We start from the raw sequence: 26,189 nt of genomic DNA on the forward strand, positions 1-26,189 counted from the left end.
CATACACAAGATCCTGGGCCCTATCCTCCATCATGGAGGTTTCCGTCGGGGATAAACACACTGGAGCGGAGGATGCCCTATCCTCCGCCGCTCCCTGGATCAGGATAGCAATCGCTGGCTCAACTGCACAGGGACCTCCGCGACGCCCCTCCGGGAGATAAACGCGTTTCTGCGTTTTCAGACCCTGGAGGCTCTCTGATTCCTGGGGGCATCCACCTGGCTGGCTATTAACCTATCTATGTGGTCCATACCCAGCCTAACATCCCTCGCCAGGGGAAGGGCCAGCAAAGGCTTCTGCTGCACAGGACTATCCACCATCCTGCTAAGTCCCGAGAGCCAGGCTTGATCTGTTGCGGGTTTCAGCTCATCTAACCTATGATGACGCCTGATGAGGGATAAGACCTTCCTATAGGTGGAGACCTCGTCTGTCGAGCATTCTCCTCCCTCCATGAGGCCTTCGGCTATCTGGTCCTCCGCCTGAGTCTCCACATCGAAGATAGAGGGTTCCGTGCGAGGGGGAGGCACCTTCCTTTCGTGCCGAGCCATTGGCGGGTCAACTCGCTGCACGGGCAGCTCCGCTGGGACAAGAGTAGCCGTCATGGGTCTACTCCCTCCTGCGGGGTTCCATGGAACTGCGGGCTTCCCCGTGCCAGCTGGCTGGTTCTTACGTTCCGGGAGGGCCGTCGAAGGGCCGGGACAAAGCTGCCAGGCCGAAGGGGCGACTCTCTCCGCTGGACGGATGAAGTCGGAACCTTCGCGGACTTATGCTTGTCACTCGAGCCTTGGTGCTACGACCTCCGTTGGTGATTGGGTCTGTTGGAGGAGCCGTATCGTGGGGGTGGTGAAGGAGCTCTAGGGTGCCAGCCAGAGGTACTCGGGGCTGCTGAAGCTCCTAGGAGGTGGATACGGGGGATGGTGACCCACACCCATTCGCCTTTCGACGAACGGCTCCTCTTGTGCTTCCTCTTGGGTGATCTGGAACGTCTCCTTGCGCAGCGTGAACGGGAACTCTTCCTGTGGGACCTCTCCCGTCTCCTCCTTGAGTCCCTCGGTCCTTCGTCCTCTGAGGAGAAGGAGACTGACCTGAAAGAGGAGGCCGATGACTGGTAGGAGGGAGAATCCGCTGAGTCGTCCGAAGCGTCTCGAGTTGCTGGTGGGGCTTCGTGCCGGTCCGCTGACGAAGAAGGTTGAAGAAAGATGGGTGGGAGCGTTGCCGACGGCGCCAGGGGAGAGCGAGGCACCTTCTTGCGGGCGAACCAGGTGTCGAACTCCTCCTCCAGTCTCATGGGCGACCTGAAGGGCATCCTCGGAGGTGCCCATGCGAGGGGGTCCAAACTCGGCGAATCTTCCTTCTCGGCGTCTCTCCCGGTCACTGACGTACCTGAAACACAGATCCAGGATGCAGGGGAAGAGGCTGTCGCGGCCTTCCCCCACATCGGATCGTCAGTAGAAATGGGCCCTGCTGACACCAGGACCTCGTCTCCCGAACACACTCCCACCCCTCCCTCAGGCGCCCCCCTTGCCTGAACCGACACAACATCCCCATCAACAGACATCACACACTCCTGGGGAAGAGCAATGGGCCGCTTCCCCGCAACGGACTTACCTCGTCCCCTACTCTGGGTAGGGGAAGGCGGCAGAGAACCCTTCTCCAAAGAGACATCGGGCGACGCTAAGGGCGAGGCAAAGCTGGACTTCTTTGACGATTTCTTGGTCGCCTTCTTCTTTTTAGTGCCGTAGCGCACCCACTGAATTACGTTCTAGGACTCGCACTCAGGACACGTGGCTGTAGGGGAACACACACTGCCCCTACACGACGAACACAAAGAGTGGGGATCGACTTCCGGCTTGGAAAGAAAGGCCCCACAAGATTTACCGGCCATAGGCCCAGGGCAACGGTGGGGATGCTCCACAACGCAACACACAAGCACCAATCGACACAGGAACACAGAGGGAAAGGTAGGATAAGGTAAGGTTTGAACACAAGGGGACCGCGTGGGTACCACATGAGACACAAAGGGTCGCACTGGGTGAAGAGAGCACGGCGTGTAATCACGACGCGACCAGAAAACTTACTGAAGGTCGAGACGTGAGCGAGCACGCTCTCTGACCCTGGGTCGCCTCATGGCGCGTATCCTTCCGCCAGAGGTTCCCCTGCGTAGAAAACGGAAATAGGGTAAACTACACAAAATTCTGGTCGGTTGAAAGGCGATCCCAGATACTAATAAGAAAGTACTGTAGTTCAAGGTAAGTACTCCGTGTTGGAACAAACTATACTTATTAACCTTTAAAATTCTATCTTCTCCCTTAGTTTTAAAGATATAGTATAGAAATATGGTATAAAACTTGTAAATACATTATAAAACAATGAAATGAAGCCCTTTTTTCCAATTTTTATTTCTTTTATTTTTTTTCCAAATCCCCCCCCCCTAATTTTTGGGTTTAATTTTTAACCATAAAGAAAAAATTCATATCTAGCAAAAAAATTATTTTAGAAAAAAAAAAACTCATCATATTATTGGAGGTCTATATCAGGTCTATATAGGGTAGTAATCCCAGATCTTAGTGATAATTATCAAAGGGGGAGATAGAATTTGAAAAACATTAATTTTCAGGATATATCGCCCTGGTGTCACAAAACCGAAGGTTAGAGGCATAAGTCCTAAGCAGTTTGGAGATGACTTAAGTTGCCTTATTAAGTGGTATGAATGTCTAAGTCCTGTCATTAAAAAACGGCATTAGCCGGCCGGCCCCTTTAAACTTTGAGGCATAACACATTGAGCTTTTAAAAATTGTTTACTTCACTAGGTGTACTGTAATATTCACCATGAAACTTGACAATGGCAACCATACAACCATAATGGCAGCCATTACACTTTGCTACGTTGGGCTTCACAATGCACACCCAACCCAGGTACAACGGAACTGAGGACTGAGGAATTGTCTTAATAAAACAGGGTGTGTGTCACAGAACAAAGCATACAAGCATACTCAAATATGGAAAACTTTGACATATGGTAGGGGAAGGTAAGTGGAAGAGCTACTTCCAAATGAACTAACACGAGTAATTCCATTGGTAGACAGAAAGAGGAAGGAGGGCTTGTGCGCAGGAAGTATAATGTCGTTAACGTGCAACAAGCTATGAACAAACGCATGAACAGAAGATACGTCTGGTTAATGAAATACAAACAAAAGAGTAGAATAAATATTTCAGGAGAAGAGGATGCCCATATTTTGTGTAATTTTTCGTAGATTTATTATGCGTCCTGAGAATAATGTATAGATAAGAAGAGGTTAGTTTTACTATTATTAATCGATGTAAATTTTCCCCACCCACAACCGCCGTCTCCCCCTGGATAGCCCCCTTTACTGAAGGATATATTTGGGTATATCTTATTAACTATTTATTGGCGACAGAAAAAAAGGTCTTTGTAGAAGAAAAAGGGAGTTTTTCTATATATAACCCCATTTCGTTTATTAGTAAAGTTTTTTCTATGTTGTCCTATAATAATACTGATTCTTTTATAATTCTGACCATCCTTAACATTCAAGTCTTTTATAATTCTCACCATCCTTAACATTCAAACCTTCAAAAACTGTACCATTCTGTACATACTATAGTATGCAGTTAATTCTAACATTTTTGCCTTCTCTGTAATAAGGCTCAACATTACACAGCATTCTAGAAATTTTATTCCAGCTATGACAGATTGTGGAATGATCTCCTAAATATTACAATTTGAACAACTCATCTTGAATGTTGTAAGTAATCTTAAAATAATATATATTTCTTATTCATTACTTCTCACATAAAGTTTATTCATTTTCTTAATTCCTTTCCTCACTGGGCTACTTTCCATGTTATTGTCCTAGAGTTTATAAAACCATGTTTTTATAACAACAGATGTAGCTTAGTTTATAATAATATGTTATTTTCATTAGTAAAATAAATTTTTGAATATACTTACCCGATGATCATGTAGCTGTCAACTCTGTTGCCCGACAGAAATCTACGGTCGGGATACGCCAGCGATCGCTATACAGGTGGGGGTGTACACAACAGCGCCATCTGTGAGCAGGTACTCAAGTACTTCTTGTCAACAAGAACTCAATTTTCTCCTCGGTCCACTGGTTCTCTATGGGGAGGAAGGCCGGGTCCTTAAATTCATGATCATCGGGTAAGTATATTCAAAAATTTATTTTACTAATGAAAATAACATTTTTCAATATTAATCTTACCCGATGATCATGTAGCTGATTCACACCCAGGGTGGTGGGTGGAGACCAGCATACATGTTAACAAAGAAGCTAAGTATCCCGTATCTTATTTTAGCCGTTATTCAAAATAACAAACATAAAATAAATAAGTACCTGGTAAGGAAGTCGACTTGAACCATTACTCTGCCTTTTTAAGTACGTCTTCCTTACTGAGCCTAGCGATCCTCTTAGGATGCTGAGCGACTCCTAGGTGCTGAAGTATTAAGGGCTGCAACCCATACTAAAGGACCTCATCACAACCTCTAATCTAGGCGCTTCTCAAGAAAGAATTTGACCACCCGCCAAATCAACCAGGATGCGGAAGGCTTCTTAGCCTTCCGGACAACCCAGAAATATTTCAAGAGAAAGATTAAAAAGGTTCTGGAATTAGGGAATTGTAGTGGTGGAGCCCCCACCACTACTGCACTCGTTGCTACGAATGGTCCCAGAGTGTAGCAGTTCTCGTAAAGAGACTGGACATTCTTAAGATAAAAGACGCGAACACTGATTAGCTTTTCCAAAATGTTGCGTCGAAAATATTTTGCAGAGATCTATTTTATTAAAAGGTCACGGAAGTTGTGATAGCTCTAACTTCGTGTGTCCTTACCTTCAGCCAAGCTTGGTCTTCCTCATTCAGAAGGGAATGAGCTTCTCGTATTAACAATCTGAAAATAATAGGATGAAGAATTCTCTGACATAGGCAAAGATGAATTCTTAACTGAACACCATAAAGCTTCAGACGGGCCTCATAAAGGTTTTTAAAATAGAACTTAAGAGCTCTACAGGACATAATACTCTTTCTAGTTCCTTTCCAACCATATCGATAAGTTTGGAATAACGAACGATATTGGTCAAGGCCGAGAAGGCAGCTCGTGTTTGGCTAGAAAACCAAGATGTAGAACATGTAGCCGTTTCGGATGAAAATCCGATGTTCTTGCTGAAGGCATGAATCTCACTGACTCTTTTAGCTGGTAAAGCATATCAGGAAAAGAGTCTTAAAGGTGAGATCTTTCAGGGAGGCTGATTGAAGTGGTTCGAACCTGTCTAACATAAGGAATCTTAGAACCACGTCTAAATTCCAACCAGGTGTAACCAAACGACGCTCCTTCGTGGTCTCAAAAGACTTAAGGAGGTCCTGTAGATCTTTATTGTTAAAAAGATCTAAGCCTCTGTGACGGAAGACTGATGCCAACATGCTTCTGTAACCCTTGAAAGTGGGAGCTGAAAGAGATCGCTCTTTTCTCAGATATAAGAGGAAGTCAGCTATTTGAGTTACAGAGGTACTGGTCGAGGATACGGATACTGACTTGCACCAGTTTAGGAAGATTCCCCACTTCGATTGGTAGACTCTAAGGGTGGATGTTCTCCTTGCTCTAACAATCGCTCTGGTTGCCTCCTTCGAAAAACCTCTAGTTCTCGAGAGTCTTTCGATACTCTGAAGGCAGTGAGACGAAGAGCGTGGAGGCCTTGGAGTACCTTCTTACGCGTGGCAGACGTAGCAGGTCCACCCTTAGGGGAAGAGTTCTGGGAACGTCTACTAGCCATCGAAGTACCTCGGTAAGTTATTCTCTCGCGGGCCAGAGGGAAGCAACTAGTGTCAACTTTGTCCCTTCGTGAGAGACGAACTTCTGCAGTACCTTGTTGACAAACTAGAACGGAGGGAATGCATATAGATCTAGATGAGACTAATCTAGTAGAAAGGCATCTAAAAGAACCACTGCTGGGTCTGTTGAGAGCCTCTTGGACATCGAGGTTGCGAAGAGATCTATGGTTGGATGGCCCCAGGTGACCCAAAGTCTCTTGCATACATCTCTGTGGAGGGTCCAATATGTTGGAATTATTGTCCCTTCCTACTGAGACAAACTGCTAAGACATTCAAGTTGCCTTGGAAGAAATTTGTTACTAGTGAAAAGTCTAGACCTGTTGAACAGGAGAGGAGGTCACTAGCGAACTCGCACCATGTCAGAGAGTAGGTCCCTCCTTGCTAGGAGATGAACATCAAAGCAGGGAGTTGTCCGTGTTGACCTCCATTACTTTGTCTTGAAGGAGAGACCTGAAGCTTTTCCAGGTCAGATTTACTGCCAGAAGCTTCCTGCAGTTAAAATGCATGTCCTTTGACGCGAGTTCCATAATCCCGAGCATTCCCTACCGCCTAAGGTCGCACCCCAGCCTACGTCCTATGCGTCTGAGAAGAGAACGTGGTTGGGAGTCTGAACAGTCAGGGGAAGACCCTATAAAAGGTTGATAAAGTCCTTTCCTCAGGTTAGACCAGACTTATCTTCCGGAAACCGGGATCGAGACCGCTTCTAGCGTCTTGTCCTTTTCCAGTGAAGAGCTAGATGAAACCGAAGAGGACGGAGGTGTAGTCTTCCAAGTGACACCAAATGCACCACGGATGACAGTGTCCTAACCAGACTCATCCACAGCCTGACAGGGCCGTATTCCTTCTTCAGCATCTTCTGGATGGATAGCAGGGCTGGGGATTGATCTTCTTGTTCAGCCATGTCCTCATCAGAGGGTTCCTCATCCGAAACTGATGAGGAAACGGCAACGGAGTGGGCAACGTCTGACTCGCTGAATCCGGTCGCACTGGTGGATGCGTGACGGAGCCGGACACAAGATCATGGTACTGCTGCACAGTCTGTGAACTGTCAACCATGGGGAAGCGAGGAAGTACAGCGACAACCCGAAACTGTCTAGACTGTCTGGGTAGTACAGACAACCCCTTATCGGGTTGCTGAGGTTGCCGCACTGCGTCACAACAAGTCACCTCTGCTGGTTGTTGAACGTCTTCCCAGTGACACACTGAACGTCCACAACCACCTCCGAGAGTAGCATAACATCAACGTGCGACTGGCAACCCACACTGGGTCGCACCGGTGGAGGAACCATCTCAACTGGCGGACGTGAGTAGGATACCTCAGCGTCAACAGGGCGTACAACCAACCGGTAGGAAGGTCGTTGGCAAGAAGCGTCTTCTCCGTAAAAAATCCTCTATCAAGGACTAAGCTTGGACTGCATGTCTTGCAACAAAGCCCAAGGTCTATGGGAGCAGGTGTGGCAACAGACGGGGTTAGCGACTGAAGCGGAACCATTTACCCTCCCTGGAAGCATGTTATGCTTAAATAAAAGTCCATAGGAGGCTAAGCAGCTTAAGGCTCCTCTCCAAATGACAGAGTCCTCAAGGGAATATCAGAAGGAGGGAGAACAGCACTTTCTCATCTACAGGAACCATATCCGAGAAAAGCTAGGTTCTCTCAGTGAGGGTTTCACTGGTGCAAAAGCAGCAGACCAGAAGGCAACGTTATGAAACTGCTTGACAGTCTGTAAACTGTCAAAAACTGAACTGTCAACCACAACAGGAGCGTGAGGACATACAGCACTGGTGTATAAGTAGCAGACCAGAAGGCAACGTCATGTAACTGTATGACAGTTTGTGAGTTGGCAACAACCAAAGTTGTGTGGGGAAGCCTCAACTCCTGACTGACTAGTTTGCTGCTGGCGAGTGGCGGTAACCACAGTGTGTTGCGGAGGCTGACACACCGTGTCAAAACACGGCAGCTTGTGGTAGCTCACGCACGGCAACGGAGTGCTCTGTGTGTGGGAGTCATCATACATCTGGCAGGGTTGACTGTGCATGGGTGGAGGAGCTCTCACAACAAGAGTGTGAGAGCAGGAAGCCATGCCGGGCGCACAACCGTGGGAGGTGTAGGCCCACGGGTGCATCGTCAACCTTCTCCGCAGTCGGAGCGTGGGAGCTGGCAACAACAAAAGCAGAGTGCTGGTGCGTGGGAGGGGCTGCGGTGGGTTGAGGAGCATGCGGTATGGTATGCGGAGCATGCTGTAAGGTATGCGGAGCATGCTGTAAGGTATGCGGCTCATGCTGCATGGTATGCGGAGCATGCTGTAAGGTATGCAGAGCATGCTACATGGGCTGCGGAGAATGCCGCATAGTGCTGGAACCCGGCAGCTCTACAGAACCTTCCCACTGCTGATGCGGTAGCTCACGCATGTTAGCAGATGGTGCAGCAAGAACATGCGTCTGGCAGGGTGGACTGCGCATCGGTGGTGGAGCTCTCACAGGTGGAGGGTGGGAGCAGGCAGCCGCAGTATCTGCTGAGCGCACAACCTCGGCGGGTTGTAGGTTAACAGGTGCATTGTCAACCTTCCAGCATGATACTCCTGCATGAAGGAGCAAGCTGAGACTGTATAGTCTGCAGCATGGACCACTAGGGTCTATGAAAGACAACAACAAACGGAGCTACTGTCCGTTGTGACTGAGGGTCTAAAACAGCTGGTGCGGCAACAGACGGAGTTACTGCCTGTTGCGGTACCACCTTGCCTCTCTTGGGAGGTGTGCAGTTGTCGTACTGCAGCGAGTCCGAACTGACCCAGTGGCTACACCTAGGCCGTTGGACTTGCGCGGAAGGGACCGACTTGCACTTAAAAGCTGCAAGATTTGGTCCATGGTTTCTGCGAGAAACCTCTTCCGCAGACGAGGAATAAATGGGCTCTCTCGTCTTTGTGTGGGTGGGGTGATCACGTCGGCAACGTGTGTAGATACACCCGAAACCACGGAGGGAAACGTCTGTTCGTCGATCAAGGCCTGAGGAACCCATAAGTCCTTCGACATTACTTCTCCCCTGGGCTTGGGAGCTTGTAAGAGGTATCGGACTAGGTGAACAACTGGCACGAACAGACGAACCCTCGAACGCAACACTGTAACACTTTGCGCATATCACTTTATCACTTTTGATTTTCTGTTTGCACTTATTTCACTGAACTCGAAACTTTAAGTGGTTTGTACCTGAAACACGCAATCCTATCCTTCATTAAAAGGTAGTAATTGCGAAAACAGTATTACAATGTAACAGAAAAACATAATGAAAGATAAAGAATTCAGTGGCTGGAAAAGAGACTAAACACTAGATCAAATAAACTACGTTTAAAATCTCTCACCGCATAAAGCCTGGGAACAAGAATAAAACTCTAGAAACGTTTTACCTTCTTCCCCTATAGCGACTAGGGAGAAGAGCAAAAAACGAGAACACCGTTACCCGCTTGAACGAAACGTTTATCCTCCTCTCTCTCCCTCCGTCTCTATCTCTCTCTCTCTCTCTCTTGACTTAGAACCTGAGAGATGAGCCCAATTATATATATCGTTAAAACATATTATTTGTTAAAGGAAAAAAACTGAAAGGTTTCCCAAATAAAAAGTTCCTTTATTAGAATTAAAACCATTTAAGCTAAGAAAGAATGAACGAAACGCTAGAATCGGTTTACTCTTACTGCAACGTGAAACCGTGAAAAACTCTCTCTCTATCGTAACGATAGAGCGCAAGTTGAACGTTCTGAACGTCAACAACTGCGGAGACTAAACAAAACGTTAGTTCAACTTTGAAAACAGTACGAGACTATCAAAGAAATTCTTTCAAAAACATTAAAATTAAAATAGCATAAATTCTAAACAGGAAAAACGATATGACGGGCTCAATGTTAATTAACTTCGGTTCCAAGTAAGGACCGCCTACTATTAGGAAAGGTCGCATATAAACAAACATAAAAATTAATTTTTTATAAGTTTATAATAAATGGAAAGTTAATCGAAGAGGCCTATAAATGGCGGAGAGATATAAAATAAATCTATAACTTGTTAAGCAAAATTACCAAAAACCTAAACACACTTCCGTCTAAGGGAAGGGTGGGTCATAAAAAGTGAAAGAGAGTCTATACTCTCTTCGACACCAACACTTCCGTCTGAGGGAAGGGTCGGCCATTTAAAAGTGAAAGAGAGTCCATACTCTCTTCGTCACCATAATTAAATCAAATTAATTCCAAAAGCTTGCTAAGCTAATGATAAAGCTTCCTGAATAGCGAAGGTTAAACTCTAGAGCAAATACATCACCAAATCGTGAACAATAACTCCAGAATCAACAGCGTATCCAAGTAGGTCTAGCCGGTGGCACGACAGAGGAAAAATTGAGTTCTTGTTGACAAGAAGTACTTGAGTACCTGCTCACAGATGGCGCTGTTGTGTACACCCCCACCTGTATAGCGATCGCTGGCGTATCCCGACCGTAGATTTCTGTCGGGCAACAGAGTTGACAGCTACATGATCATCGGGTAAGATTAATATTGAAAAATAATGAACTGTACAGGGTCAAGCATATAGAACATGTGGGGAAGTTTAGGTTAGGTGGTAGGAAGATTAGTTAGTGAGGGGGGAAGTTCAGGTTGGGTGGGGGAAGTTTGGGTCAGGTTAGGTAGGTGGAAGTTAAGGTTAGGTGTGGGGAAGTTTAGGTTAGGTGTGGGGAAGTTTAGGTTAGGTGTGGGGAAGTTTAGGTTAGGTGTGGGGAAGTTTAGGTGGTAAGGTGGGGGAAGTTTAGGTGGTAAGGTGGGGGAAGTTTAGGTTAGGTGGTAGGAAGTTTAGTTAGTGAGGGGGGAAGTTCAGGTTGGGTGGGGGAAGTTTAGGTGGTAAGGTGGGGGAAGTTTAGGTTAGGTGGTCGGAAGTTTAGTTAGTGAGGGGGGAAGTTTAGTTAGTGAGGGGGGAAGTTCAGGTTGGGTGGGGGAAGTTTAGGTGATAAGGTGGGGGAAGTTTAGGTGATAAGGTGGGGAAGTTTAGTTAGTGAGGGGGGAAGTTCAGGTTAGGTGTGGGGAAGTTTAGGTGGTAAGGTGGGGGAGGTTTAGGTGGTAAGGTGGGGTAAGTTTAGGTGGTAAGGTGGGGGAAGTTTAGGTGGTAAGATGGGGGAAGTTTAGGTTAGTGGGGGGGGGTTAGATTGGGTGGGGGGAGTATAAGCAACAAAACAACATTTTGAACAGAAAAAAAATTGTTTTTCCTGTAGTAAATAGTGTTCACTGAATTTGACCCTCACTTCAACAGCAAATAAACCAAAAACCTGTTACACCGTCTAAGAACGGGGATTTTTTTTTATTTTAGAAATCTAATGGTTTTTGATCCACCATGCAGTCGCGACATCAAACTGGGGTTGGGTGGAGGAAGTTTAGATTAGGTGATGTTCTTGTGTACTGGTTTAACAGGAAAACGGACTATAAAATGGGAAGAAAATTCGGAGCCTTTGCATATCAGCGGCCAGGATTAAAAACTAACCTAAACTTTCCGCCCTATCCTAACCTACAAGCCGTGTCCTTACCTACTTGCCTAATGGGGGGTAACACCCCCCTTACACGGGCTTATCCTAGTTGGTTATAATACATACAGATGGCCGATATGTTACATACACCCCGAAAATTCCTATTTACTAGGTAAAAAGGAGGAAAAGCATCTGGTATGGATGGTGTGAGAGCTGAGATGTTGAAGGAGGGGGGTGTGACTGTACTTGAATGGTTGGTGAGATTGTTTAATATGTGTTTTGTGTTGGCAATGGTACCAGTAGATTGGGTTTGTGCATGTATTGTACCACTATATAAGGGTAAGTGAGATGTGCATGAGTATTGTAATTCAAGAGGCATTAGTTTGTTAAGCGTAGTTGGAAAAGTGTATGGTAGAGTAATGATTAATAGGATCAAGGATAAAACAGAGAATGCAATCTTAGAAATACAGGGTGGTTTTAGAAGAGGTAGGGGTTGTATGAATCAGATTTTTACAGTTAGGAGATATGCGAGAAATATTTAGCAAAAGGTAAGGAGGTGTATGTTGCGTTTATGGATCTGGAGAAAGCGTATGATAGAGTTGATAAGGAAGCAATGTGGAATGTGATGAGGTTATATGGAGTTGGTGGAAGGTTGTTGCAAGCACTGAAAAGTTTCTACAAAGGTAGTAAAGCATGTATTAGGATAGGAAATGAAGTGAGTGATTGGTTTCCGGTGAGAGTGGGGCTGAGACAGGGATGTGTGATGTCGCCGTGGTTGTTTAACTTGTATGTTGATGGAGTGGTGAGAGAGGTGAATGCTCGAGTGCTTGGACGAGGATTAAAACTGGTAGACGAGAATGACCATGAATGGGAGGTAAATCAGTTTTTGTTTGCGGATGATACTGTACTGGTTGCAGACACAGAAGAGAAGCTTGGACGATTAGTGACAGAATTTGGAAGAGTGTGTGAGAGAAGGAAGTTGAGAGTTAATGTGGGTAAGAGTAAGGTTATGAGATGTACGAGAAGGGAAGGTGGTGCAAGGTTGAATGTCATGTTGAATGGAGAGTTACTTGAGGAGGTGGATCAGTTTAAGTACTTGGGGTCTGTTGTTGCAGCAAATGGTGGAGTGGAAGCAGATGTACGTCAGAGAGTGAATGAAGGTTGCAAAGTGTTGGGGGCAGTTAAGGGAGTAGTAAAAAATAGAGGGTTGGGCATGAATGTAAAGAGAGTTCTATATGAGAAAGTGATTGTACCAACTGTGATGTATGGATCGGAGTTGTGGGGAATGAAAGTGACGGAGAGACAGAAATGAAAGTGACGGAGAGATAGAAATTGAATGTGTTTGAGATGAAGTGTCTAAGGAGTATGGCTGGTGTATCTCAAGTAGATAGGGTTAGGAACGAAGTGGTGAGGGTGAGAACGGGTGTAAGAAATGAGTTAGCAGCTAGAGTGGATATGAATGTGTTGAGGTGGTTTGGCCTTGTTGAGAGAATGGAAAATGGCTGTCTGCTAAAGAAGGTGATGAATGCAAGAGTTGATGGGAGAAGTACGAGAGGAAGGCCAAGGTTTGGGTGGATGGATGGAGTCAAGGAAGCTCTGGGTGATAGGAGGATAGATGTAAGCAAGGCAAGAGAGCATGCTAGAAATAGGAATGAATGGCGAGCGATTGTGACGCAGTTCCGGTAGGCCCTGCTGCTGCCTCCGATGCCTTAGATGACCGCGGAGGTAACAGCAGTAGGGGATTCAGCATTATGAAGCTTCATCTGTGGTGGATAATGTGGGAGGGTGGGCTGTGACACCCTAGCAGTACCAGCTAAACTCGGTTGAGTCCCTTGTTAGGCTTGGAGGAACGTAGAGAGTAGAGGTCCCCTTTTTGTTTTTGTTTCTTTGTTGATGTCGGCTAACCCCCAAAATTGGGGGAAGTGCCTGGGTATATGTATGTATGTATAAAGGAGGAACTAGCCGATGATATACAGAGGTTCCAAGGATATAGCAGTCTGAGTGAGGGTCACAGGTAGGCAGGTATATGGCTCCTAAGCTAGGTTCGGTGGTGTTTTCATGTTTGTTTCCGTTTTAAAATGTGATTCTTCAATCAAAACATTGTAATTATGAACCTAGTCCGATCAAACCCTAGACAGAATGGAAGTAGTCCTAAATTCTCAGCTAAAACCGAACTAAAATTATTCTTCTAACCATAACGAATGACAAAAACCACATACTAAAACACTTTGATTGCAAATTAATTAAAACGCCATAAGGTAGCAATGCTCATTTTGCGTATACCTGTCCTTAGAAGTCTCTCTCACCTGAGGTTTGTTTACAATTTTACAACATGGCCGCGTATCTCGATAGTCTTCTGCCAGAGGGATCCAACCAGCCAATGAGAGGACGGTTTGTATGGGCTGACCAATCAGAAGTCTTGAAAGTATGCAGACATCCTAACATACCGAAATAGATGGAAACCTGTATTTTTTTCAAGGTTCATTTAATTGTTTGGCATTATAATGATATGAGGTAAATGTTATTGTATTTCTATATATTTTTTAAGTGTATTTACAAAACATGAATATGAATTATGTTACTGTTTTAAAATTATCAGGCATTGGGTTTAGGGTCCGTTCGCTTCAGTTAAAACAATGAAACAGAAATCCTGTGTTTTTAATTATGTTTATTTTGATTTTTATGTTCTGGACGAAATATCTCAATAGAAATTCTCTGTATTGAAAAAAAAATGTTTCTGAAATTAATATATGCGTCGTGTCAGTTTTTTCAACTTCAAAATGCTATGAGTAGGCTACACTCATTTCGGTAATAGCAGCAGGTTTCCATGTGTTGCATAATAACTTTATATATATATATATATATATATATATATATATATATATATATATATATATATATATATATATATATATATATATATATATATATATAAATGTGTATCAATTACTTGCTTATTTACTTTGAGGAATGTTTTCCTGGTCATATCACACATGGAAATTCCTATGCCCCACAGGACCTACAAGAGTTTTTATATAAGCTTAGATTTTATAAGTAGTAGGTTGGCCAGGGCACTGCCGCTAGAGAGTTATTGGGTCCTTTGACTGGCCAGACAGTACTACATTGGATCCTTCTCTCTAGTTACGGTTCACTTTCCCTTTGCCTGCACATACTTACTTATTACTTGTTTTGGGTTTAAATCCAACCCTCCACTGAAGTCGAGTGAACTACTTCTCGGGCGGGTCCATATCAATCATCTAACGAAACATTTTCATTATAACTTATACAGTTCTTTGATTGTAGCTTCTTCCAAATCATATCATCTTGTGAAAAATAGTCTTTAGTTTCATCTCAAATTCAATTGCGCCCTTTAGGTCCTTCATTTCAGTTGGCAGTTTACTATAATGTCTAGGCGCACAGTAGCTAAAAGCCCTTTCACCAAATTTACTATCTGTTCTTGGTTCAGATAGTCTATGTTTGTCACTCATGTGTCTTATGGTAACATTTGTTTCTAGTTCTATTTTTTTCAGGCATTCTTTTGGATACTTTAGTTCATTTTGGTTCAGTATCTTAAACGTTAGTAATAGCCTGTGTTCGATTATCGCCTTTACCGGCAGCCAGTGTAATCTAATTAGTGGAGGGGTAATTCTATCCCTATTGTGTAGTCCTTTTATTAATCTAGCGGCTCTGTTTTGTACTCTCTGAATTTTCTTCAGCTGATAATTTGGTAAGCCATAGAACAGTGAGTTGCAGTAATCAATTCTTGAAGATATGTGGTGATTAATGAGTATGGCCATAGATTTTTCATTTAAGTATTTACTAATAAATGCTATGTTTCTAATATGCTAGTTACAATTTCTTACCATATTATTTATATGTTCATTCATTGTCAGTCTACCATCCATGATTACTCCAAGATTTCTGACAGATTTCTTTAGGTCAATGATCGATTGACCTATTTCAATTCTTTGGAAGCATTCGATTCTTTTTATATCTTTTTCATTTCCAAAGATAATACATTCACTTTTATCTTCATTGAGTTTGTGCTTTTTTGTTAACATCCAAGCCTTAATGTCATTCATCATTTCATGTATCTTTTTTTTTAGCTTCATCAACTGATGCTACTTGGAAATAGAATTGTGTATCATCAGCGTATATTTTAAACTTAACTCTGTGAGTTTCAAGTATATTTGCCAGTTCAATCGTGTAAATTTCAAACAGGAGAGGACCTAGTACACTGAATTGAGGAACCCCTTTGGTTAGTTTTCTTGTCTCAGATTCAACATTTGATATTACTACTTTAACTTTGTGGTTTTCAAGATAACTCACAAACCAGTCATATGCTCGTTCTACGATGCCCACAGCTTTAAGGTCTTCCATCAGATATGTATGTTCTACAGTATCAAATGCTGCACTTAGATCAAGCATCACAAGAATGCAACACTTGCCATTTGTTATAATTTCTGTTATGTCATTTTCAATCGCTAACACTGTTGTTTCTGTGGAGTAATTTTCTCTGTATGCAGATTGATCATGGGGTATGGCATTAGATTTTTTCAGATGTTTCCAGGTTTGTTCGTGTACAGCAGTTTCAAAAATTTTCGAAAAATATGACAGATTTGATATTGGGCTATATGAACTTAAATTGTCTGCATCACTTTTTCCTTTATACACAGGCTTGATACATGCAACTTTTTCACAATCAGGGAAAACTGCTTGTGTTAGACTCATATTTACCATGTTTCGGTAGGTCTCTTGTAGTCTGGTGAAATTTTCTGCATCTTTTACATCATTAATTGGAAATGATCATTTCTGCAGTAGGTTTTTTTACTTTCTTTATTATTCTCATATAATCACTCTGACTTAACTCTTTGAATACCCTTAGCTTACTTACACCTGTTGCTGATATATTCCTTCGTTGCGTTGTGCCGATGTTGCAAAAACTGGATAAGATTTGATTTATTTTTTCTTCAAAATAATCAATAAAATCATTTGCTAGGCATTTAGGATCATTAGTTATGTCAGGCAATACTATTTCTGTCTTTAGATCTAATATTTTCTTTAGGTTCTTATGTATTTTCCGTGGGTCATTTTCATTGCACACTTTTTTATAATAGGCCTTTTTTTCTTAACTAAGATAAGGTAATTGTAGCGATTTCTAGCTGCTTTGTAATGTTGCCAGTTTTCATTATTTTTATTTCTTTTCCATTTATCCTCCACTTTTCTTGTACTTTTTTTTTCTTCGTGTAATTCATTATCAAACCAGTTCGACTTTTCTTTAATTGTGATTATTTTTGTTATTTCCGGGCACCTATTATTATAATTAGTTGCAAGTATAGTTTTACTTCTATCAGTAATGCAGTTTATACAGGATTGTCTCTCTACGAGAGTGTGCTTCTCTTCACAGTTACAGACTGATGTTATCCCTTTTATATCCTCTAGGCTTTGTTCAATGAACTCTTTTGGATCAAAGTTAGTCTTAATTCTGTATGTGATTTCCTTCTGTATTGCATTATTTTTTTAACATCTATTTCAAAAGACATTAACTTATGCATTGGGGATATAGAGCAGTCAGGTTCAATCTCCATATTTAGTATGATGTTGTTTTTGTTTACTATAACTAGATCTACTATATGATTAGACTGAGCTGTTGGTTCAGACACTATGTTTTCAAGGTCGTGGTTGTCAATCCATTCTCTAAATTCATTGACATATGGGTCTAATCTGTTATCAAGATGTAGGTTGAAATCACCACATATAACTATATTCCGATTGTCGTTCAATGTATCTAGTAAGTTATCAAATTCATCTAGAAACATTCTTTTGCTTTTGCTCGGTGGTCTATAGAGTAAAACTAGTTATTTGTAGAGTTACATTTCTAGATAAAATTTTAATATTCATATATTCAAATGAATTAGCAATGAGATGATTTCTTACTGTAACTTTATATGATTTCTTAATAAGTCAATATCCACATCTTGATCACTTACGACTTCCTTAATGATATGAATTTTATTGCCAATGGTTTGTATATTTATTAGATTACATAATATTTTTTCTTAATCGAAGCCATGGTCAGTATTGTTTCTGGCTCTTGTTATTTCTTGTTTATAAACTTCGCAGTTTAATCTATCATAGGATTTATGTTTTGTGTCATCATAGTTCTTTCTCACACAATTTATGCATTTAACTTCAACAATACTGCAATAACCCGCTTTATGTTCTCCTGCGCACTTGGGGCACGACTGTTTATTCTTACAATTTGCTGCACTATGCCCAAATTCCTGGCATTTGTAACACTGGTAGGGCATGTAATGGTCGTAAACATGATATATTCTATATGTGGTACTAAGTTTATCTCTATTTTCATATAATTGTTTACGTATCTTAGGTGTACATTTTATAATATAGTGTTTGTGTTTATCCATTCTTGAATTCTCTTGCATTATGATAGTCATTTTCTACAATGTGTCTCTTTAGCCACTGGTTCTTAAGCTTCAGACTTTGAATAATATCATCATCATCTTCTGGTACATTAGTCTGGCCTATTCTTTACAGATTCTCCTCTGTCCTCATACACCTGACAACACTGAGATTACCAAACAATTCCTCTTCACCCAAGGGGTTAACTACTGCAATGTAATTGTTCAGTGGCTACTTTCCTCTTGGTAAGAGTAGAAGAGACTCTTTAGCTACGGTAAGCAGCTCTTCTAGGAGAAAGACACTCCGAAATCAAACCACTGTTCTCTAGTCTTGGGTAGTGCCATAGCCTCTGTACCATGGTCTTCCACTGTCTTGGGTTAGAGTTTTCTTGCTTGAGGGTACACTCGGGCACACTATTCTATCTCGTTTCTCTTCATTTTTTTGTTAAAGTTTTCCAAGTTTATATAGGAAATATTTATTCAAATGTTATTTTTCTTAAAATATATTATTTTTCCTTGTTTCCTTTCCTCACTGGGCTATTTTCCCTGTTGGGGTCCCTGGGCGTATAACATCTTGCTTTTCCAACTAGGATTGTAGCTTAGCAAGTAATAATAATAATAATAATAATAATAATAATAATAATAATTTGAATCAGATACAGGGACCTTAAAATAGTTGCTTACACTTTTAACGAACTGAAATTTCATAAATGACATAATTAGCCACGCCCACTTGACATATAGCGCTTAGACCGTAGGTCACTCTCGGTAAGCAATGGTAGAATTGACGTGAAATACCGAATGCCTTGGAATGCATATGATAAAATGACTTGCGGAAGGTCCTGTCGAAAGTAAGGTTCCCCTGCTGTATAGGACCAGAAAAGCAGCACTTAAAGTAAAGTAGATCTACTAACTGGAGGGCTACTTTTCAGGCTCTGTGCTGAAGGGGAACCATACTTTCTACGGGGCCTTTTGTAAGTCATTTTATCACACACACACACACACGCACACACACACACATATATATACTGTATACAGTATATATATATATATATATGTCATGTAAAGGAAAATATTTCATACTGAAAAGGTGATATGTCTATTTGATCAAGTATTTTATGAGTTTTATTCGTTAGTTAAACGATAGAGAGACATTGAAATAGAGAGAGAGAGAGAGAGAGAGAGAGAGAGAGAGAGAGAGAGAGAGAGAGAGACGAGAAAAATAAAATTAGAGTGAGGTGGTAGTTGAGAGGCACTGTTTGTGAAAAGTGCTGACATAAGCGATAAATTGGCCAAAACAACGCAATTGGAATGCGCGTCGGTTACCTTGCCGAGAAATCGGAAGTGACATATGTATGACGTTACCATTACGTCAGAAGAAGGGACCAATAGAACACAAGAAGAGTCACATGACGTGACGCAATTACAACGCCCTTGTTCTGGGATACTTAAGCAACAAGCGCATCGAGGAACCGGCTCTTCCCTACAAGTAACCGCGTTAAACGGTTGTCCCTTCTCCCTCTCCCCCCCCCCGTCATGGGGGAGGCCTTACCTCTGGTGCACAGTTGGCTGCACTAACGAAACGTCAAGTTAACAACAAGATATTTACTAAGACGGACAACGAAGGGACCGAGTTCCCTAACTGCCAACAAATTACCTTTCAACAGGGAGGTACGAGATTATCTTCGATGAAGGAGAAATTACCAAGAAGCGAGTCCATGAGAAGACACAGCTATGAAGAAGCGATCCCCAAACCGCATAAATAGAAGTCAAGTGTTTCGCATCCCGAATGCGTAAGTGGTAGCAGAAGTCTACGGTTGCAGCCTCCAATCATCAAGAATATATATTGTTCCAGTCTGTATTTAAACCCATGAGGAAGATTACTGTAAAGCTAATGTACATCAAAGTTCCAGAAGTAAAGTTAAGGAACTATACGGCATTTTACCATCACCCACTTTCCTGAGGGTCTAGAATTAAATAATATTTTTGCACTAAAAGGATTGAAGAGATACATTTATTTAATTAAAATAATATTAAAGTGGTGCTTAATGAAAGAAAAGGAAAATGCCCAATAAAGCATTACAAATGGTGGCAGCTTAAATGGATAAAATGCCGTGATGATATTTTTCAGTGCATATATTAATGACTAAATTCTTCCAGATACCAGTTGTACACCTTTGCAGAATAAACATCAAGATGAAAAAGTACCGAGGACGTGAGACGAAGCAAGAGTCTAAACACAAGAAACCATTACCTAAGCGAAGAAGATGAAAACAAAAGGACAAGAAAGAAGAAATGTGAGTAAAAGAATCTCTCTCTTAAATAAGTCTCTCAGTTTAAAAGTGAAAAATACTTGTCTCTCGTTTAAGAATAGGAATTTTTTTTTATTCGCTAGGGTTTCTTGAATGATGCATGAATTACTTTGTATTTTTTCTTGTGTAAAATAAGATGTATTATGATTTTTTTTAGTGATGGTAATGATGTTAGCCCAAAGAATATATAAAAGTCAAGTATGATTTAGAATTACGCAAGTAGGTGAAAAATACAAACGAGCAACGTCCCATAAAAAAGTGAGTTTGAAGAATTAACAAAAATTACTAACCCCGCTAACATGAATTCAGTAGGGAAATTAACACAGTTTTGTGGAAATATAGGTAGGAATAACCAAGATAAAAGAAGGTTAGAGAAATATACCGTATGTAAGTGGTTAGCTGATATTGAAAGTAGAATAGTTAGTCTGAGAATAAACAATGAGACAGCAGAATTAAACAGGCTATGTTAACCGTGTATACAAATGTAAGTGATGCTCACATAACCTTGAATGGTAAGTAATTTAAAAATGCAGCAAATCTGAGTGAGTTTCAAAAATAATGTAGGCAATTATGGCGATCAGTCAAAGAGACAGACAGGTTAACAAATCTACAAAAGTTCCTATAGGTAAAATATGAGGGTGGCTCGGTAAATGAATTTGCCACACAAATGGAGGATCACGTAGCAACAGTAAAAGGAACAGGATTCCTTTGCTAAAGGTAAGTTTATTGCTAATGATAATTCCCTATATATAGAAATAAATGAGGCATTAAAAAAAAAAATGTGAAAAATAGCATCCTAGATATGAGTTTTACAAAAAGAAAAGGGAAAATAGCAAAATGATAGGAAATCAGGAAGAAAAATCCTAAGGGACTAATAGCCACAAAAACCTACCAGAGAAATTTTGAGTAATTTAAATAGATGCAGGGAAGTTCGAACAGCAGACTGGAACGAGGCGCAAAAATTACCCTAGAGTTAAATAGAATAATGGGCAGAAATTTAGGTCGAAGACAGTTTAAAGAAATAAAGATGACACATTTAGGTCTAGGGAAAGATTACATAAAAAGGGGATAGAAATTAGGCAAAATAATGAAAAAGGGAAAACATACAGGGAGAAAGGCAGGCACAGAGATAAAGAACCCCATCATGAAATTAAACAAAGACACTTCTCAGAAAGCCCTCCGGCACAAAGAAAGTGAAATACAAATCCTCCAAGTAGTGAAAAGAAAAGAATTAAAAATAATTAGCCGGATAGAAAGGAAGTCAGGAAGACGAAAAATTTTATATAGGAAAGATAGGCATATGTAGCGGAGGTACATCCACGTTGCAAGTGACTATTTTATCTTATGGAGACTCTGGCAAATATAGTTGATATACTAGGATGCAATACAGTGATAGAATATTGAGAAATACCTGCTTCCAAATTTTAAGGGTGAAAATAAAATGATATGCAGAAATGAAATGCAAACAAGTAAAAATCAAGGGGTATGAACCGTCAGGTTAGGTAGAGAATTAAATGCCAAAATGTGCCAAATGATGAATAAAGATGTAATTTTTTGTAACATTTCCCAATAGAGCCTTAAGATATCGTTCAAAAACGATACAATGATGAAGTAAGAATTTTGTTTGTGAGAAGTGCAGGCTTAAAATAAAGAAAAGAAAAAAATTAGATAGTCAGGGTATGATTCTACTTGTCAAAGACAAGTCTTTTACAAAACTGGCCACTTTGTATAAGACGAATTTGACAGGAGAAACAGACTCCAGACTAAGAAAGGGAAATGGAAATAGATTAAAAAGACAAGGAGAAATAGGAAGAGTAGCCAAGAATAGATATACTCCTTGTCAATATGTGACAGGCGCCATATAAATAAAATAGAATGTCGACAGAAATACAGTGAATAAAATAGAATAGCCTAAATAAGAGGGAATTCCAAGAAATAAATGTCATAGGCAATTGAAGCTATAGGCTTATAGAATTAAAGGAAATATGTAATATGTTGTTGTTAGGCACAAAGATTTAAGATGAAGATATAGGCATATGAATAATAAATGAGCTATGATGCTATTAAATAAATAAAGTCTGATCAGTACTGAAAATATAAAAAGCTAGAATTTAGCTAGAGAAGTCATAATGATGCCTAAATAAAAATAACCCGCAGAGATAAAGAAGATAGGTTAACTAAAAATAGGATGCCAGAGTCTGTCAAAAGAGACAATAATGCAGTTCAGATGAAGGAAAATACAAGCACACTAATTAATTAATACTACTCCGGATAAAATAACTCATCTGAATGGCGGGTAATGACTTCTAAAATAAAGGAGTAGAGATTACAGTTAGGTAATCAGAAAGGGGCAAAAATTTACCATAAGGAGCATAGAAATAGGGATAGATGAGAAATAGGCAGAGATTAGCTATTGCAGGCGATAGGTTAGGCAGAAAAGAATAGAAACATCGGCGCCAGAACCTGCCCAGAGAAACTGTCAAAAACTTATTAAAACTTTTTAAATACCGGTATGAATCATGAAATATTACCTATCAACCAACGCCCCATAACGAACACGGTGAGTGTTAAAATGAATCAATAAGACTCCTTATAAATCTCCCGAGATATATTACCCAATGAGGATAGAAGTTAGACTAGTAGATCATCATAAGTAGAATATAAATGACATGTCTATCCCGATAATAAATAATGTTTGGCTCGATTATTGAGGAGTAAAATATTGTAAGTACCATGGTCAAAGAATACAAGCCATTCACGGCTATTAGCATTTTGAAGAATGTTAGAAATTAGAGTGAAGTCGACGGGCTCACTCAGCTCCTCTAACTATTGACAGAATGATGATCTAAATTTGGAGACAGAAAGAATAAGCCTATAGAATGATGTTACTAAGTTTAGTAAGAATATAGAGCCATAAGAATAATAGAACTAGTCTAGAATAGGGAGAATAGCAGGATAAAGAGCCAGATTAAAGAGTGACCCATCCCTAAATTTGAATAGGGTAAGTAAACAGAGTAGATAGATTTAAGATATGTAGAGAAATAAGGGTTAAAGTGGAAATCCTGCTCCACTAAGATTGACAGATGTAAAAGATTTTTTTTAGGAATGATAGGATCTTAGGGATAATAAGCAGTATTTGTTAAATTACCCAAGCCTTAAAATAAAGTTAACCTAAAATATGTAGTGTGCAAAGGAAATAGAAGGCTATAAATAATGAAGAGAAATGAATTTTGATCCTACATTACCTTAACCCGATCTCTTAACCAGGAGTTATAAAAATAATGTGTGAAGCCTCATAAATATAAAATGAAATGTCTCATTAAAAAGGTAAAACCCGAAGAAGGGTAATGTATCATAAGAGTAGTCTTAAATTAAATGAAAATAACCGAGTACGATAGATTATCCAAATAATGGTCTAGAGAAGTTTAAAAATTTGTTTAGGGCATAGAGTATATGTGCTTATTGCTCATAAGAATGATTGATTTTACAGTCCAAGAAGGACTATTGTGGATGAAAGAATAAAAGGAATCTTAGGAGCCTTAAAGTACTGGATGTTTGTCCAGGATAAATCACTTTATTGGTAGGTTTATGATGATAAAAGAAGGATTATTTAAAAGGACAGGAAGATGTTAAAAGGAAATATAACTACCAATATTTTGTTTCAGTTGTCAGGCAGGAGACCTAGAAATAGGAAGAATTAAAATAGAACAAGAGAAACCAAAGGTTAATAGGAATGATGTAAATGAATTACTCCCAAAAATAGGAATCATATAACAGGATGGCATATTGCTTAAAGGAATACATACAAAGAATAGGGAGAAATGCTTGTTCATGAATAGAAATTCCTGACATACTAACAAAATACTAACAAAAACTCATGCTCAAGTTAGTAGGACATCCAGTAATCAAAGACTGCATTTAATGATGAAATAAATTTTTGACCTAAGATAGATGTTTGAGATCGTAAAATTAAAGCCTACATATAAGAAGTGTAAAGGTCATATAAGGGTAAGAATCCTTTAGAAATTACGATTGCATTTTCTCAATCCCATAGTGGTGGTACCAACGGACTACCAGGGACTCTGTTCCCAGAACTTGCCAAATGATAATAACATACTGGTCTAAATAGAATTTGATTTAACAAAGAAGGGTTGATGAGTCTGTAACAGAATAATTTGAGACCAGGATAAATAACTAGACATTCGTGTCTATAGAAATTCTTTTGGGAAATGCACCCGAATTTATTAGAGATTAATGAAAACTGTGCAATATTTTTCTTGTAGTAAGAAGGGTGAAATAAGCCATGATAAGTCAAGTTCAAATAGAGAAAGGGGGGCAAATAAAATAATAGCAAGGGGTTGAGGATGTCCTGCGAACTATATATAGACCAACATAGAAGACTAATAACAATTACTTAAAGAGAACAAATTTACTTTGAAATAACTCGGTATATGGGAAACAGATTTTTTTTTTGTTAGGTAGATTTAAGAAAGACTACTAAACTCCTTGGGAAATGAAATAAAAATATCTGGGCACTCATACAAATATTGAGGGTAACAAATGAGTGAAATCTTTTAATTATGTAAAGTGTGTTATCCTAGAATTTGAATATGTATTCCGTAATCAACAAAGAAGGTCCAAATCATAAATGTCTCCAAACAATTAATTAAGGGACCACAGAGAATATTGAGTTGCAAACTAAGATGAAAAGTTTTTGATAAAGTTATGGGTAATGAAGACAGGTGAAATATGAACCCATAGGTGATTGCATATTTACAAATGTATTGATTTTGTTTGAAAGTTTGAATAAATAATGATGCCATTAGAGCAAAAGAATTATTACTGCATTTTATAGGCGATGCATTGATTGATAATTTTTTTGGGTGTAACACGTGTAACAATGATAAACATGCATGTATACAATGAATTTTATTATGTTTTGATGATGATTAAGTTAACTTAAATGGTTATGAAGAAAGAAAGATTTAAGTGATTAAAAGATAAGATGTGCACCAATAATGAACTTTGAAGTTGAATGTCTCAAAGGGATATTTTAGACCCATAATAATTATGCAGGTAATAGTGAACAATTAAGTACATATGATGAATTACAATAATTAAACCTTTCATTTTGGAGTTAAAGAAAAAAGAGTGTGTGTGGAAACACACGAATTGATTTTTATGCCTGTGTAGTAGATGAATCCTTGAAGAAAGGATAAATAAGGTGTTTAATTGAGACAGTCTGCAATTGATTTCTTTAAAGAAAAGTTTTAACATTGAAATGTAAGTTCCTGTCACTTGAATTTTATGAATATCCTTCTGAATGCAATATATATATAGTTGAGAATTGAAGTTCTTGAGATAAAAATAATACGCAGACAAGGTGCAAATAAGATTCAAATTTATAAACATGATTTTGTTATGTATTGAATATGTTTCTTTATTATGAAATGATTATGATGTTTGATGATTTAAGACATTGATATGTTTGAGTTTTTTATTTTTACTCATTATTTTTATGAAGAAGGTGAGAAATATTTCTTTTGATGCCATTAATTAACAATGATTTATCATGATAATATTGATGAGTAAATAAGGTACCATAATGATGTTTTACAAATGTTTATTGATACTGATTACAAATGAGTAATACTCTTAATGAGTTATAATGTGCATGACACATAATTATATTTTTTGTTGCAGAAATATTTTGATTGATTTGAATTGATGTTATGTATGTTTGAACATTTATTTTCTGCCATTTATTGCATTGCATTGAAGAAATGATTTTTGTGTTTACATCAATAAGACCAAGATTTTGAGGTCATAGGTAATGAAAAAAAAAATGAGTTGAATAGAAGTTAAAGGTGAAGGCATTTCCTAATTGATTGCACAGTTGAACACAGAAGACATTATTAATTTTGCCTTACGTACCCAGTGAATTAAGGGTTAAATATTCCATTATCAAGAATTAAGAAAAATAATATGTTTCAATATTGTGTTGAATTATTTGAAGGGAACAGGAAGTTTTTCCTAAACATATATTGATGATAAACTTATGCAATTGCATTATTTTAAAAATGATTGATGATGATTTTCTTTTGATG

The 26,189-nt window shown here is 39.7% G+C and overlaps 1 protein-coding gene across 3 annotated transcripts in view; it reads right to left on the minus strand.

The window, feature by feature from the left end:
• Nucleotides 1-26,189, minus strand: part of LOC137628880 (uncharacterized) — a 403,929-nt gene that overhangs the window by 36,759 nt on the left and 340,981 nt on the right. Inside the window, exon 1 of one of the 3 annotated variants that reach the window (XM_068360130.1) lies at nt 13,655-13,791. The exons of 1 other annotated variant lie outside the window; for it this stretch is intronic. The gene's annotated coding sequence lies outside the window, so the exon portion shown is untranslated. Of the gene's footprint in view, nt 1-13,631; nt 13,792-26,189 lie in introns of those variants that run through there. One more of the 3 variants, XM_068360131.1, reaches the window with a different exon arrangement.

The sequence above is a fragment of the Palaemon carinicauda genome, chromosome 36 (genome assembly GCF_036898095.1).
Source record: "Palaemon carinicauda isolate YSFRI2023 chromosome 36, ASM3689809v2, whole genome shotgun sequence".
NCBI lineage: Eukaryota > Metazoa > Arthropoda > Malacostraca > Decapoda > Palaemonidae > Palaemon > Palaemon carinicauda.